The sequence below is a fragment of the Hemitrygon akajei genome, chromosome 1, assembly GCF_048418815.1.
Source record: "Hemitrygon akajei chromosome 1, sHemAka1.3, whole genome shotgun sequence".
NCBI classification, from domain to species: Eukaryota; Metazoa; Chordata; class Chondrichthyes; order Myliobatiformes; family Dasyatidae; genus Hemitrygon; species Hemitrygon akajei.
The window spans coordinates 172,107,012-172,119,386 of NC_133124.1; positions in this window are offsets into that span (position 1 = coordinate 172,107,012).

A 12,375-nucleotide genomic window follows, 5' to 3' on the forward strand; every position below is an offset into this window, starting at 1 on the left:
CTCAGTTTTCCCACCCTGGGAAAATAACTGTGCATATTAATTCCATCTACGATCTTTGTTTTATGAAACTGTCAGGTCATTCTTTATTTTCCTATGCTTCAATGAATAAAGTCCTTGCCTGTCCAACCTCTCCCTTAAACTTAGAATCCTATTTTTTCTCTCTGCGCTCTTTTCAGTTTAACAGGGTGACCGAGAGTTGTACACAATATTTCAGATGCAATCTCACCAACATCTTGCACAACTCCCACATAAAGCCTAACTCCTATTCTCGGTGTCCTGAGCGATGAAGGCCAGTGTGCTAAGTGCCACTTTCACCAGCTGCCTACCTGTCACTGTTTTCAAGGATTCATTGCACTCCTACACCTATCACCCAGCCTCAGGGGAGGGGACTGACACTCAATCCTGGGTGGGGAGGGAATGGTGTATGTGACACCTGGCCCTGGAGGGGGAGTGAACAGTGTGCCTGACACCTAGTCCTGAATGAGGAAGGGATGATGAGTCCGACACCAGGTCCTGGAGGAAGGTGGAACAGTGGATCTGATGCATGATCCCAAATGGGAAGGGATCATTGTGCCTGTCACCCAGTACCATATAGTTGTAATATTACCTCACAGCTCTTGAACTCAATCCCATGGTTAATGAAGGCCTACACACCATGCACCACACCATGTTATATTTGAGTATACGTAGTATATGGATTAAGGTACCGTAGATACGATCTTGTAATGCATTTGGAAATTGGCAGGTATGACATTGTGTTACATTCTCGTGACTGAAAGAAGACTATAGTTGAGAGCTTAATATCCAAGGATATGCTTTGTATGGAAAGGGCAGGCAGGTATGCAGAAGAGGTTGCATAGCTCTGTTGGTTAAAAATGAAATCAAACACTTTGAAAGAGGTGACATAGTATCGGAAGATAGAGAATCCTTAGCGCAGAATTAAGAAACTACGAAGGTAAAAAGGCCCTGATGGCAGGTACATACAGGCTGCCAAATTGTACTCAAGTGATGGGATACAAATTGCAACAGGAGACAGCACGTAAAAAGGGCAATGTTAGGGTAGTCATCAAGGATTTCAATATGAGGGTAGACTGGAAAATCAGGTTGGTGAAGAATCCCAAGGGAGGGAATTTGTAGAATGCCTATGGGACAGCTTTTTAGAGAAGCTTGTGGTTGAGCCCACTGGGACAAGGCAATTCTGGATTGGATGTTTTGTAAGGAACCAGATCAGATCAGGAAGCTTAAGATAAAGGAGCTCTTGGGAGGCACTGATCAATAATATGATAGAATTCACCTGGCAATTTTTCGAGATAGAAGATGCATCAAAAGGAATTGCAGAGGCATGAGACAGGAGCTGGCCAAAATTCATTTGAAGGGGACTCTTAACAGAGGTAACGGTAGAACAGCAGTGGCTGGAGTTTCTGGGGTCAAGTCAGAAAGTGCAGGATTGATACATCGCAAAGACAACGAGAGGATGATGTCAAGGGACATCAAAAACAGCACAGAAGGAAAAGAGAGTGTACACAATACAGAAAGAAAATTGAGGAATGGGAAACTTCTAGAAACAAACAGAGAGCAACTAAGAAAAGAAGAGAAAAGATTAAATTTGAAGGTAAGCTAGTCAATAAGGTAATAGGGGATCCCAAAGGAGTTTTTCAGATATGTCAAGAGTAAAAGAGAGGCAAGTGTGGTTATCTGACTGATGGAAAATTACGCTGGAGAGGCAGTAATGGGGGACAAACAATGGTGGATGAACTTATTAAGTATTTTGTATTAGTCTTCAGTGTTGCAGACAATAATAGTATGCCAGAAATCAGAGAGTGTCAGGGAGTAGAGTAGAATGCAGTTACTATTACTATGGGGAAGGTGCTTGGAAATCAGAACAGTCTGAAGGCAGATAAGTCACTGGACAAAATGGTCTACACCCCAGGGTTCTGAAAATGTTAGTTGCAGGTACTTGTGGAGGCATTAGTAATGATCTTCTGTATTCTGTACAGTTCTGGAGGACTGGAAAATGCAAATGTCACTCAACTCTTTAAGAAGTGAGGGAGGTAGAAGAAAGGAAATTAAAGCCAGTTAGCCCACATTTTTGGAAAGATTTTGGAGTCCATTCTTAAGGGTGTGGTATCAGAGTACTTGGAGACACATGACAAAATATGCCAAAATGATTTCCTGAAGGGGAAATCTTGCCTGACAGACCTATTGTAGTTCTTAAAGGAAATTACAGACAGCATAGACAAAGGAGAGTCAGTAGACATTGTTTCCTTAGATTTGTTAGAGAGCTTTGACAATGTGCTGCATATGAGGCTGCTAAAGAAGATAAGAGACCATGGTATGGGAAAGATACTGGCATGGATTGGCTGGCTGGCAGGAGACTAAGTGGGCAGGGTGGGGGAGGGGGGCTTCTCTGGTTGGCTGCCAGTAACTAGTGGTGTTCTACAGGGGTCGATTTCCAGACCACTTTTCACATTTATCAATGATTTTGTTTACAGAACTGGTGGCTTTTTCGCTAAATGTGCAGATGATATGAAGCTAGATTGACAAGCAGGTAATAGGCACAGAAGTGGCAGCTGGAATAGAGTGTAGGGATGTGAATGGTCATGCACTTTAGTAGAAGGAATAAAGGTGTCGACTATTTTCTAAAGGGGAACAAAATTCAAAACCCAGAGGTGCAAAGGGACTTCAGAGTCCTTGTGTAGGTTTTCCTGAATATTAACTAGCAGGTTGAATTGGTGCTAAGGAAAGGAAAGTCAAATGTAAATTAGGATTCTTGTCAACTGGACTAGAATATAAGAGATGTATTGCTGAGGCTTTGTAAGGCATTGGTCAGATGATATTTGAGTAGTTTTGAGTCCGTTTTCGAAGCAAAGATGTGCCAGCATTGGACAGGATCCAAAATAGTTCATAAGAATGATTACGGAAATGCAATGATTAAATTACGAAGTCTGTTTGTTGGCACTGGGCCTGTACTTGCTGGAATTTAGAAGAATGAGGGGGGATCTAATCGAAACCGATTAAATGTTGAAAGGCATCAATACAGTGGATGTGGAGAGATGTCTCCAATTATGGGGGGTGTCTAGCAGAGCATAGCCTCAGAATAGTGGGACTTCCATTTAGAACACAGATGATGGGAAATTTCTTTAGCCATAGGATAGTGAATCTATGTAAATCGTTGCCATAGATAGCTGTGGCTGTCAAGTATATTTAAAAAGAGGATTGATAGGTTCTTTATTAGGCTGGGTGTCAAAGGTTACAGGGAGAAGACAGGAGAATGAGGTTGAGAGGGATCATATATCAGCCATGATGGAATGATGGAGCAGACTCAATGGGATGAAGGATCTAATTTTATTTCTGCGTCTTATGGTCTGGGGTCCAATGGAAGTGTTCAGAATTAAGTTAATTTGGGTGGTCACAGTCTTTTCTCCAAGGAATGAGAGTCCCAAAGCTAAGGGTCACAGATTTATGGTGGTGGGAAAGACTTAAAAGGGCAACATTTTCACAGAGCAAGAGAGAGATTTGCTTTAGTTGTCACATGTACATCAAAATATTCAAAATTACAGTGAATTGCATCCTTTAAATCAAATCAAATCAGCAAAAATTGGGCAGGGAGCAGCTCACAAGTGTTGCCACACTTGTAGTGTCAACATGGTGTGCAAACAATACACTAACCTTAACTCTACCTTTGAAATGTGGGAGGAAACCGGAGCACCCAGAGTAATCGTACTAACTCCTTACAGACAGTTGTGATAATTGAATTTGAATGGTGATCACTGACGATGTAATAGAATTAAGCTAACCGCTGCGTAAATACTAGAGCAAGTGGTTGAAACAGATGAAATGGTATTATTTAAAAAGCATTCAGGTAAGTTCATGAAAGGCATGGCTTAAAAGAATAAGTACGAAATGCAGGAAATTGGGATTAGCTACAAGGGCAACATGGACAGCATGGAGTAGTTGGGCTGAAGAGCCTGTGCCCTCGCAGTATTGCTCTATTAATATCTCTACCTCTCAATCTTACACACTTCTACTTGGTCACCCCTCATTCTCCTTCACTTCAGGGCAAACAGGCACAGCTTATCCACTACTTACCAGAACTGAAGTTCTACAATTCAGGGAATGGTCTGGTGAATGTCATCAGCGCTCTCTCCAGTATAGTCAGATATGCCTGTAGTGGTGACCAGAAATGTACACGTAATCCGAACGTGGTCAGATCAGTTTTTCAAGCTGCAGCGTAATATCCCAACTCTTACAATGCATGCCCTGTCCTATTGGGACAAACAGGTCACCAGCCTCTTTCCCCACTCTGTCCACCTGTGTCACAACTTATGGAGTGGATAAAAGGAAAACCAATGGATATGGTGCATTTAGATTTTCAGTCCCGCTGCTGCCTATAAGGAGTTTGCAGGTCCTTACCATGACCAGGTTGTTTCCTCTGGGTGCTCCGGTTTCCTCCCACAGTCCAAAGATGTAACAGTTGGAAGGTTAGTTGGTCATTGTAAGTTGACCCATGATTAGACTAGGGTTGAATTAGGGAATTGCTGGGCAGTGTGTTTGAAGTGCTGGAAGGGCCACTCTTTCTTAATTAAATAAATAAATAAACTAGCACACATGAAGTAGCTAACATGATGAGAGAATGTTTAAGGTGGGATTTTATATTGAGCAACACACACAAAATGCTAGATGAACAGCAGGCCAGGCAGCATCTAGGAAAATAGCACAGTTGACATTTCCAAAGGGTTTCAGCTTGAAACATCAACTGTAATCTTTTCCTAGATGTTCCCTGGCTTACTGAGTTCCTCCAGTATTTTGTGTGTGTTGCTCAGATTTCCAGCATCTGCAGATTTTCTCTTGTTTGTCAATATATGTTGATATGGCACTAAAACAGAAAACAAAATGTAGGAATCAGTGCATCTTTTTTGGGAGAGGGGTGATCACAAGAGTACTACAGGGGTCGATGCTTGGGCTCCAGTTCATCACCATCACAAAATACTGAATGTCACTTTACCAACTCTGCTGACAACATACAGGAGGATTTCAAGAGGCTTTGGTGAAAGAGTGGGTGAGAAGATGTTGGCTAGTAGTTAATATGTTTAAATGCGAGGTCATCCACATGGGTGCTCACCACTTGCTGTATCACAATGACACACAGGGTGGTAGAGTCAACCCATTCCATCACCGAGACAGCACTCCCCATCATCGAGAATATCTACAAGAAGTGCTGTCTCAGGAAGACCACATCCATCATCAGTCAAAATGACCATATCTCATGCAGAAATTTTCATCAGGCTTGGGGTTTCCTCTTTGGAGCAATGGTAAATAGGAGATTTGATCGAGCTCTGTGAGATGATAAAAGGCATAGAAAGAGTGGACAGGTGGCAACTTTTCCCAGGGCAGCAATGGCCAATACCGGAGGACATCTGTTTAAAGGGAAATGTCAAAGATAGATTTTCACACAGAGAGTGCTTGGTGCCTGGAATGTACCAATGGGGATAGCGGTAGAACCTGATAAAATAGGGACGTATAAACTCTTGACACACTGGCGCATGGATCGAAGAAAACTGAAGGTTTATGCATTGTGTAGGAGGGAAGTGTTGGATTGACCACGGAAACTATTAGTCAGCACAGCATTATGGACCGAAGGGCCCATTCTTGCGTTGGTCAACAAATTACCATGGGAGATAGAAAGTACATGTCAAAAGGGCAAAGCTATGGTAGTCATTTGGGATTGCTATATGCAGAAAGATTGGAAATATCAAGTTTTTGCTGGATCTCGAGAAGAGGAATTTCTAGAATGCCTATAGATCTTCAGAGCAGCTTGTGGTTGAGCCCACTTGGGATCAGCTGTTCTGAATCGGGTGTTCCGCAATGAACCAGAATTAATTAGTGAGCTTAAGCTAAAGGAGCCCTGAGGGGCTAGTGATCATCATATGATAGAATTCACCTGCAATTTGAGAAGTAGAAACTACCATGGAGTAAAGGGAATTACAGAGGAATGAGAGAGGAGCTGAAACACTAGCATGTATAATGGCAGTGCATCAATGCTTGGAATTTCTGGGAGCAATTCGGAAGGCACAGGAGTTATACATCCCAAAAAGGAAGAATTATTCTAAAGGCAGAATTCCAAAGCCAACATAAAAACCAAAAAGAGGGTTTATAATAGAAAAAAAATAGTGGGAATTTAGAGGATTGGGAAGCTTTTAACTACCAATAGAAGGCAATTAAAAAGATACAATGAAGGAAAAGATGGAATACGAAGGTAAGCTAGCCAATTATATTTAAGAATATACTAAACGTTTCTGCACAGGACACTAAATGTTTCTACACATCTTCAGAAGAGAGGTGAGAGTAGATATTTGACCAGAGGAAAAACGATGCTTTAGAGGTCGTAGTGGGTTCAAGGAAATGGCAGATGTACTGAAGAAGTATTTTGCATCAGTATTCCCTGTGGAAGCCACTAGTAGTATGTTGGAAGTTTGAGAGCATCGGGGGCAGACGTGAATGAAGTTGTCATTACTTGGGCAACTGAAAGGTCTGAAGGTACATAAGTCACCTGGATGAGATGGTCTACACCCCAGGGTTCCGTAAGAGATAGCTGATGAGATTGTGGAAGCATTAGTCATGATCTTTCAAGAATGAAAGGGTTCTGGCATTGTTCTGGAGGATTGGGAAGTTGCAATTGTCACTGCACTCTTCAAGTAGGAAAGGAGGCAGAAGAACGGAAACTATAGGCCTGCTGGTCTGATCTAACTTATTGCAAAAATATTGGACTCAATTTTTAAGGACTTTTTTACTTTAAGGGAAAACCTTGCTTGACAAATGTGTTGGAATTCTATAAGAAATAACAAGCAGGATAGACAAAAGAGAGTGTGTGAATGTTGTTCACTCATTTTTCAGAAGGCCTTTGACAAGGTGTACACACATGAGGCTGCTTAACAAGTTAAAATCCTATGGTATTACAGGAAAGCTACTAGTATTGGCAGGAAATAAAAGGTGGGAATAAAGGGAGCCTTTTTCTGGTTGGTGACGTGGTGTTCCATAGGGATCTGTGTTGGGATTGCTTCTTTTTACATTATATATCAATGACTTGGATGATGGTATTGATGGCTTTGTGACCAGCTTTGCAGATGATGCAAAGGTAGGTGCAGAACCAGGTAAATTTGAGGGAGCAGAGAGGCTACAGAAGGAGTTAGACAGATTAGGAGACAGGGCAAAGAAGAGGGAGATGGAATACAGTGTTGAGAAGTGTATGGTCCTGCACTTCGGTAGAAGAAATGAAAAGGTAGACTATTTTCTTAATGGTGAGGAAATTCAAAACTCCAAGCTGCAAAGGGATCAGTTCTCTGAAGGTTAATTTGCAGCTGGTGAGGAAGAGAAGTATTATATTAAAATTGCTTTAGAGAGACTAGAATGTAAAAGCAAGGGTGTAACGCTGAGGCTTCACAAAGTGCTGGTGAGGCCTCCACTTGAGCAATGTCAGCAGTTTTCGACCTGTTATCTAAGAAAGGATGTGCTGACATTAGAGAGGGTTGAAGGATGTTCATGAAAATGATTTGAAGATGGAATGGCTTGTTAAATGAGTAGTGTTTGAAGCTTTTTATCTGTACTGACTGGAATTCAGAAGAATAGGGCTGACTTCATTAAACCTATCGAATGTTGAAAGGCCCCTATAGAGTGAATGTGGAGGGGATGTTTCCCATCATGGGGGGGGGGGGGGTCTAAGACCAGAGGACACGGACTCAGAATTGAGGGGTGTACTTTTAAAATGGAGATCAGGAGAAGTTTCTCCAGCCAAAAAGTGGTGAATCTGTGGAATTTGTTATCACAGGTGGCTAAAGAGGCCAACTCATTGGCTGTATTTAAGGCAGAATTTGATAGATTCTTGATTAGTCAGAGCATGAAGGGATGCAGGGAAATGGCAGGAGATTGGGTCTGAGAGAAAGTGGATCACTCATGATGCAATGGCAGAGCAGACTTGATGGTCCAAATGGCCTAATCCTACTCCTATATCTTATGGTCTTTTGGACTGTTCTACGTTCTAATTCTCCTTCAGGCTATATTTCCCTCAACCTGCACTAATGTTATTAAGTTAAATCTGCTTATTGTGTCAAAAAAGTTATCTAAAATTTGTGTCAAATTATGTTTATGTAATTTAGGTTTACTCTGATTGTTTTGTACTGTATTGCTGCTGCAAAAAGCAATTTTTTGTGTCATTTATGCCCTGGGTATGTCTGCATATGTCAGTAAACTTCAACTTGAACTTTTGCTGTAGAGACAGTGAGTGTCTTGCAAGCAATTTTCCAAGGTTCCTGTTTGGTTGTTGCTGTAACGGTGTAACAGAGTGACCTGCTGGGACATTTCATGGGGTGTTCATGGGTCCAGAGTCACAATGGCCCAGATTGGGTGGGGATGGGTGATCTCCTCTCCTGAGGGAGATGACTGAACCTGAATGGTTTTTATCCACTTGTTTCCTGGTCACTGTTACCATGGTGACTGCTGGTTGTTTCCAAAATTCTGGAACTAGAACTGAGCTTAAATTTCAATGGCAGTGATGTCACACAGCAGCAGAATGGAAACCATGACAACGTTGAGATGAAAGTTGGGCTGGCATTGGTGAGAAATAGCGGACGAGGAAGGGGCAAGTTTGTTCAAGCTCAGCAATAAATTGTGTAGCAGCCAAGTCATCCGAGAGTGAGGTAGATGTGACAGTGGTCAGGAGCTGGGGCTCACCCTCTTTCTCCAGAATTCAGAAGGGGCACTCAGCAGTCAGTTAGTTTACAGAATTCACTTCTTCAGTACGTGGCAAAAGTGAAGCAATGAGCAGCTGTGTGAGTGGCCTGGGATAGTGAGTCACTGAGGGTGAGTGAAGAGAAAAGAGTGAGGGGATGAGAGATTAAGAGGGGAATGGAACAAAGCTTTGAGAGAGAGGAGAAAGTGAGAACATGAGAGAAGTATAAAAATACTTTCCTGAGAAAGCTGAAGAAATTTGGCCTGTCCCTAAAATCCTCACTAATTTTTATAGATAGCACCGTAGAAAGCATTCTTCTAGGGTGCATCACAACCTGGTATGGAAGTTGTCCTGTCCAAGACCGGAAGAAGCTGCAGAAGATCGTGAACCTAGCCCAGCACATCACACAAACCAATCTTCCATCCTTGGACTCACTTTACACCGCACGCTGTCGGAGCAGTGCTGCCAGGATAATCAAGGACAAGACTCACCCAGCCAACACACTTTTTGTCCCTCTTCCCTCCGGGAGAAGGTTCAGGAGCTTGAAGATTCGTACGGCCAGATTTGGGAACAGCTTCTCTCCAACTGTGATATGTCTGCTGAACAGATCCTGACCCGGATCTGGGCCGTACCTTCCAAATATCCAGACCTGACTTGCACTACCTTACTTTCCCTTTTCTATTTTCTAATTATGATTTATAATTTAAATTTTTATTATATTTACTTCGATTTGTACTCCAGGGAGCACGAAGCACAGAATCAAATATCGCTGTGTTGATTGTATCAATTGTTTGGGGACAATAAAGTAAATATTATTGTGAAAGCTGCAAGTTAGTGGATCAGAGTGAGCAGCAAAGAAGAATGAGTGACTCAGAAAAGGGAAGGAAATGACAGCCCAGCCACAGTGAGGACAGAGAATGAACAAGAACTTGGCCTGGTGAGGGGAGCACAGATATTGAAAGTTACAAAAAAGACAAGGTCTGACCACAAAGCAGCTATAGAGGTTCTGAGAAGCAAAAAGTGTGACTGGATGTAGCTAAGTGTAATGTCAATGGTACAGCAGCAAAGAGTGATTGTGGAGGGAATGTACAAGCTATTTTGACCAAAGGACTATAAGACCACAAAATAAGGAGGAAAATTAGGCCATTTGGCCCATTGTGTATAATCTGCCGTATCATTATGGCTGATCCAATTTTTCTCACAGAAGAATGTGTCAACACAGAGTTCAGAAAAAGTGTGTGGTAAGGGTAAGCTCCCCGGGTCAGACACCCACTGGTAGGACTGCACACAGCTCCTGTCTTGGTATCGCTACGTCACACTCACACCAGCAGAATCAGAATTAGAAGCAGGTTTAATATCAACAGCATATGGCATGAAGTTTGTCGTCTTTGCAACAGCAGTAATGCTCAAAAGTACTGCTACCCACGTAACTAATGTCCACAGCTATACTTTCACTTACCTGTCCCATATCCCCTTGTTCTACCATACTCCTCAGTGCCCTACCATTTACTGCCTGGTTGGTCCTACCAAAATGCAAAAGGTTGGAACTGTCTGCATTAAATTCCTCCTGACATTTTTCAGCCCATTTTTTCAGCCGATGCATATCTCTCTGCAAGCCATGATAGCCTACCTCACTGTCCACTACACACCCAATCTTGGTGTCATCTGCAAATTTGCTGATCCAGTCAACCACATTATCATCCAGATTATTGATATGGATGAGAATCAACAAAGGAACCAGCACCAGACCACTAGTCACAGGCCTCCAGTCTGAGAGGCAACACCCCACCAGCACACTCTGGCTTCTCCCACAAAACCAACGTCTAATTCAATTTAGTACCTCATTTTGAATGTCGGGTGACTGAACTTTCTTGACCAACCTCCCACATGGGATCTACCACACACAAAGCCATGCTAAGCACCTTAATCAGTCCATGTCTATCCAAAATACTTATATATCCAGTCCCTTAGAATACCTTCCAAAACATTCCCACCACTGACGTCAGCCTCACTGGCCTATGATTTCCTGGTTTATGTTTACAGCCTTTTGTAAATAGTGCAACAACACTGGCAGTCCTTCAGCTCTCTGGTACCTCTTCTGTTCCTAGGGATGATTTAAATATCTCTGCTGGGGCCCCAGCAATGTCTGCACTTACCTCTGCTAGGATCCGAGAGAACACCTTGTCATGCCCTGGGGATTTATCTACCCTGGTTTGCCTCCAGATAGAAACACCTCCTCCTCCTCTGTAATTTGTATAGGGTCCATGAAGTTGATTTCCACTTTGCCTCACTTCTATAGACTCTGTATCCTGAGTAAATACAGATGAAAAAATTATCATTTAAGATCTCCCCCATCTGTTTTGGCTCCACACATGAATTACCGTTCTGATCTTCCAGAGAACCAATTTTGTTCCTTGTAATTGTTTTGTTCTTAACATATCTGTAGAATGCTTTAGGATTATCCTTCACCCTGTCTGCTTGGGCAACTTCATGCCTGCCTTTCACCTTCATGATTTCTTTAAGTGTTCTCTTGCATTTCTTAAACACCAAAATATCTCACATAAGAATGCTGAGAACTCAATTCAAGATGTCCTAGACCCTGGCGCCCAGGAAGCAACTCTGGAATCTTGTTCTTGCCCACAGAACCTCCTTTCTGTTCCCTTAACAAAGCCCTATCACCGCAACTCACCACTTCTCCCCCCTTTTCTTCTGAGTCAGAGGCAGACTCAATGCCAGAGATCCAACTGCTGTGACTTGCCTTTGCTAGGCCATCTTTCCCCACAAAAGAATCCAAAGTGATATACCGGGGATAGCTACAGGGGTATTCTGCACTGGCTGGCTTCTTAATCCTTTTCCCCTTCCTGACCGTCACCAATTTCCTGTGTCATGCACCTTGGGTGTAACTACCTCTCTGTATATCCTATCTATCATGCCTTCAGCCTGCTGAATGATCTGGAGTTTATCCAGTTCCATTTCTAACTCCTTCACATGGATCGCTGGAGGCCACAGTTGGATGCACTTCTCACAGTTGTAGTTAGCAGGGACACTGCAGGTCTCCCTGCCTTCCCATATCCCACAAGTAGAGATGCTCTCCACTATTCTGCATAACATCTTTACAGTTCTAACTGATCAAATGTAAAGAAGAGGGCAGTAAAACTGTACCTACAGCTTTTTGTTTTTGCTCTCTGACTGAGGCCTCTACTCACTAAATCCTCGAAGTGCTAAAGTCCCAAACTTTGTCCACTCAACCTCAGTCCACTCCAACAATGGCCATTGTGCTTTCCCTTACCTTCCTTTAACTTGTTCTTGCTAATCAATCTCCAACGCCAATTGGTCGCTGGTCAAAGCTCCAAAAGTTGCTGCATTTTGTAATCCACGAAGGAGCTTGAGTGAAATTTCCTCCTCTCAAGGTTCTGATCTCCCGGTTGGTCACTAGTCATTGTAAATTACACCATGATTAGACTAGGATTAAATCAGTGAGTTGCTGGGTGGCATAGCACGAAGGGCTGGAAGGGCTTGGCTCCGCACTGTATTTCAATAAATAGATAGATAAATAAATTTCATTGAGTGGAGATCCAGTTCCTCTTTATCAACATGGCACTGGCTAATATGAGAAGACAGACTATTAAGGTAACTGGAGGAAAGAATTC